General features: G+C 47.3%; 1 non-coding gene across 1 annotated transcript; it reads left to right on the plus strand.

The window, feature by feature from the left end:
• Positions 1–4745: 4745 nt before the first annotated feature.
• Positions 4746–4821, plus strand: TRNAG-ACC (transfer RNA glycine (anticodon ACC)). Its single transcript has one exon. It is a non-coding gene; the product is annotated as a tRNA-Gly (tRNA).
• Positions 4822–5105: the final 284 nt, after the last annotated feature.

Genomic DNA, 5105 nt, shown 5'->3' on the forward strand with positions numbered 1-5105 from the left:
CACCAGTATTTGGCCAAAGCCAAAAGGAAGAAGCTGTCTTGGCAGAATATGGGTCTCTCAGGGGGGCACCAACGCAGGGAGAAAACAGGATTGTGTCTCACTTCCCCACTGGCCTGGAGCACGGTGGGAGCTCTGAGGCTGTTGTCACAGGGCTGTTGTGACAATAAGTCTTGTCCTCAGGCTGAAGCTCAGTGATGATCCGGGAGCTCAAACTGCCAGACTGGGAGCCAGAGAATCAGCTGAGGACTCCTGAGGGTGAACTGCTATCTTAAAAGAAGGAAGCAGCTGCTGTCAGAGGAGTGGGGACTACCTAGGGGGACCCGTTGTGGGAGACAGCAGGTTTTTGTCTCACTTCCCCACAGGCCTGCAGCACTGTGGGAGCATCGAGATTATTGTCATAGGACTGGCAGTAATAATCGGCCTCGTCCTCAGCCTGGAGCCCAGTGATGGTCAGCGTGGCTGAGCTGCCAGACTTGGAGCCAGAGAATCTCTCGGGGACCCCCGGGTCACGATAGCTATCACTATAGATGAGGCGTTTGGGGGCTGTTCCTGGGAGCTGTTGGAACCACTGCACATATTCACCAGCCCCGATGTTGGAGCTGCTCCCAGTGCAGGAGATGGTGACCCGCTGTCCCGGGGTCCCAGACACTGAAGGCGGCTGAGTCAGCACAGCCTGGGCCCAGGATCCTGGAAGAGGGAGAGACACAGAGATGCTGATTCTGGGCTGGGAAACAATAGGACAAAGCAGACCCCATGTGTCTTCCCAAAGTCCCTTCCCTTGTCCCCTTATCCAGTCACCTGTGAAGTGATCAATGAGGGTGAGCAGGAGAGGCGAACAGGCCATGGTGGGGCTCATCCCTGAGTCCTGTCTCTGTGGCCCCACAGCTGAAGCAGAGCTTCCCCCACATCTCTTGCTGCCCCTCTTCATACTCTGCAAGGGGGAGGGGCCACTCATGCAAATGAGACTCCACCAAATTTTTTATCCCTCACTGGATTGGGGTCACGTTCCTGTGCCAGAAGATGTTAGAGCAGGGGTCCCCAAACTACAGCCCATGGGCCACATGCGTTCCCCTGAGGCCATTTATCCGGCCCCCTCCTCACTTCCGGAAGGGGCACCTCTTTCACTGGTGGTCAGTGAGAGGAGCACATTGACCATCTCATTAGCCAAAAGCAGGCCCATAGTTCCCATTGAAATACTGGTCAGTTTGTTGATTTAAATTTACTTGTTCTTCATTTTAAATATTGTATTTGTTCCTGTTTTGTTTTTTTACTTTAAAATAAGATATGTGCAGTGTGCGTAGGGATTTGTTCATAGTTTTTTTTATAGTCCGGCCCTCCAATGGTCTGAGGTACAGTGAACTGGCCCCCTGTGTAAAAAGTTTGGGGTCCCCTGTGTTAGAGAGTGGGAAGTGGTGGGGCTCTCCGTTGCCTAGAAGGGTGACAAGGTCACAGCTGTGAGCTCTGAGCAGAGAGCCTCAGGCTATGCCAAGTAACAGGTCCCAGCTCTGATTCCCCCCAGACCTTCAGGAACAGTCCTTGTGCGCCCCCTGGTGCCCAGGCCTAGATACAGCATGGTGTAACATGGTGAGTAAGCCCCATCAGAGACAGCCCCTGCCTCTCACAACTATGTTGCTGTAGCTGTCTATGTACTTCAAATTGGGCAGAGCTGACATGCCAAGAGAACCCCAGGAAGTCAACCCTAATTAGAGCAGCTATAACTCCCCTTGAGCAGGATCATTTCCTGAAGGTCAATTTCTCATGATCGATGTCTCTTGACCTGGTGGGGCTGCCCCCGCACTGATGAGAACAGGGGCCAGTTATGCACCTTGTCCCCCAGAGATTCAGACAGTGTCCCCGTTCAGAACAGAGGACAGCACAGCAGTGATGAGTCACGTTTACACTATCAACACAGTTTCCTGACCTTCAAGTCGTCATGTCAAGGTTGGTGCTTCTGCTATACTTCCAACTGTTGTGAACTTGATGCCCTCAGCCCTGTCACTGGCTGTGTGCTGTCCCACTGTCCTATGTCCCAGGGCTGCTGCAACTAAGTACCACACGCTGAGTGACTTAGAGCACAGGACATGAATTCTCTCTCAGTTGTGGAGGTGAAGTCTGAGATTAGAGTCCAATAACATTAAATATTGCTATAAATGTTTAAAATAAAATAGAACTCAGTAACATTAATAATTCTATACACTTTTATGAAGTGAAATTTATTCTAATGTAGGAATTGTTTAATAGTAAAAAATATTTCAATATAAAACAAGGAACCTCAATCAAACCTTTAGAGATTTGATGGTTCCAATTATATTGTTCATATTTTTCCTCAATACCCAAAACTATGTAGACTGTAATATTTTTGGTTACAGCATTGATAAACACACTTATTCATAAGTTACTCAAAATGGAAAACCACAGTCCAATAACATTAAATATTGCTACAAATGTTTAAAATGAAATAAGAAAGCTTAGTAACATAAATAATTCTATACACTATTATAAAGTGTGTATTATTCTAATGACATTAATTTTGTTCACTGTTAGGAAATATTTTAGTATAAAACAATACATTAATATGTCAATAAATATGACCATTCTGTCTTGATTGATGCTGGCAAAGCACTTTGAGGTTTAACACTAACTTCTGATAAGCCATATAAAAATAGCTACATATGCATTTATACTGTGGAAATAAACACTCACACATGTGCATAACTTAGTATTAAATGCAGCATCTAAGTTACTAAAATGGGAAAAGGACATTTTCACAAAAATCAGCAACAGGGAAAGGTGACCTTTATCTCCATTACTATTCATAGCATTCTGCACGTATTCCTATCCTCTGTGCCCAGGTCCTCACAGACCAGAGGAGAGGAAGGAGGAGATGAGCCCGGGCCAGAGGCACCTGGTCTAGATCACCATGGGTCCTGGGGCGACAGCTCACCCAGTGAGCACACTGATACCTGGAAGCTCTCAGGAGACACTGAGTGATGTGCCAGCTGGTTGGAGCAATCTCAGGATTGTCACACGCTGTCACACTCTGCCTTCAGATCCCAACCTCTCCTGTCCTCTATGACACACCCGACCCTCCAGTAGAGGAGCACTGCTGTCCTGATCCTCTCTCCTGAAACTGGTTGTGACGTCACAGAGGACCCAGGGCCTCTAGGATTGTAGACAAAGAGGGCATGGGGCTAAGGTTGTATGTAACTCTTGCAACTAAAGGGAATCAGAGACCTTATCTTTCATGCTAGCCAGCAATACACACTGACATTTACTACATCATCCATTTCACCTCCATAAATATAGACTGTTTTCCCTTTATTTTTTTATTTTTTAATAAATAAATTTTTATTAATTTTAATGGGGTGACATTAATAAATCAGGGTACATATATTCAAAGAAAACATGTCCAGGTTATCTTGTCATTCAATTATGTTGCATACCCACCACCCAAAGTCAGATAATCCTCCGTCACCTTCTATCTAGTTTTTTTTGTGCTCCTCTCCTTCCCCCTTCCCCTCTCCCTTCTCCCCCCCCCCATAACCACCACACTCTTGTCCATGTCTCTTAGTCTCGTTTTTATGTCCCACCTATGTATGGAATTATGCAGTTCTTGGTTTTTTCTGATTTACTTATTTCACTCCGTATAATGTTATCAAGATCCCACCATTTTGTTGTAAATGATCCAATGTCATCATTTCTTATGTCTGAGTAGTATACCATAGACCAAATGCCCAAATTATTCTTTTTCTTTAAATCTTTTTTATTTTACGTAGAGACAGGGACACAGAGAGATAAACTTCCACATGTGCTCCAATCAAGATACACCAGGCAAGCCCCCTACTCAGCAACCAAGCTATTTCAACACCTGAGGCAAGGCAATGGAGCCATCCTCAGAGCAGGGGCCAAATTGTTTGAATTGAGCCATGGTTATCAGAGAGAGAGAAAGTGAGAGAGAGAGAGAGAAGGAGAGAGAGAAGGAGAGAGAGAAAAGGGAGGGTTGGAGGAGCAGATGGTTGCTTCTCCTGTGTCCTGACAAGGAATCAAACCAGTGAATTCAACACACTGGCTATGCTTTACAACCTGCCAGAGCTCAAAAGCCCCAATTTAAAACACCTGTTTTCCCAACACTGTCATCTCCAGTGCCTGGAAACCCAGGTAAGATCTGAAGCTGCTCAGGGGTCTCAAAGGGGGTTTATGTGTCCCGCTTCCTCCTGAGCACACAGCACTGTGTGCATTGAGTCTCATCATTGTTGGGAATGTTGTCATGACCCCATCCTCAGTCCTGCCCCTCACTCGTACGCTGAGTGATTCATGCATCTCTCAGTTATGATTATAAAGGTGACTGGTTTCTAATCTTCAATCCTGATATTGTCCCTGTTGCGTAGGGATCCTTTGATTTCCTAGAAGGAGAAAATGAGTTTAGAATGGATGAACTTATTTTAGTAAATATTTTTCAACATATGTTCACAAGGACTTCTATACTGTGGATGGCAGATCCAGCAGTATCTGACCTGTAATCCGGAAGCAAATTAGACGGCGGCAGACATCCTGGGTGATGAGCACCGGTGCCAGATGATGGAGCTGAGGAGTGCAAATGCCTGCTCCTTCCATTCCGTCTCTTTCCTGTGAAGGAGACTCTGTTCAGGGAGAGACAAGGTAAGAGGAAATATCAACCATGCTCATGAACCCCCAGAATTCTGTTTGCTGAGGACTAATGGTTGACATTTAAAAATCCCTACTTTGCCCTGGTCGGTTGGCTCAGCGGTAGAGCGTCGGCCTACCGTGCGGAGGACCCGGGTTTGATTCCCGGCCAGGGCACACAGGAGAAGCGCCCACTTGCTTCTCCACCCCTCCGCCACGCCTTCCTCTCTGTCTCTCTCTTCCCCTCCCGCAGCCAAGGCTCCATTGGAGCAAAGATGGCCCGGGCGCTGGGGATGGCTCTGTGGCCTCTGCCTCAGGCGCTAGAGTGGCTCTGGTCGCAACATGGCGACGCCCAGGATGGGAAGAGCATTGCCCCCTGGTGGGCAGAGCGTCGCCCCTGGTGGGCGTGCCGGGTGGATCCCGGTAGGGCGCATGCGGGAGTCTGTCTGACTGTCTCTCCC

This window comes from Saccopteryx leptura, chromosome 2 (assembly GCF_036850995.1).
Source record: "Saccopteryx leptura isolate mSacLep1 chromosome 2, mSacLep1_pri_phased_curated, whole genome shotgun sequence".
NCBI classification, from domain to species: domain Eukaryota; kingdom Metazoa; phylum Chordata; class Mammalia; order Chiroptera; family Emballonuridae; genus Saccopteryx; species Saccopteryx leptura.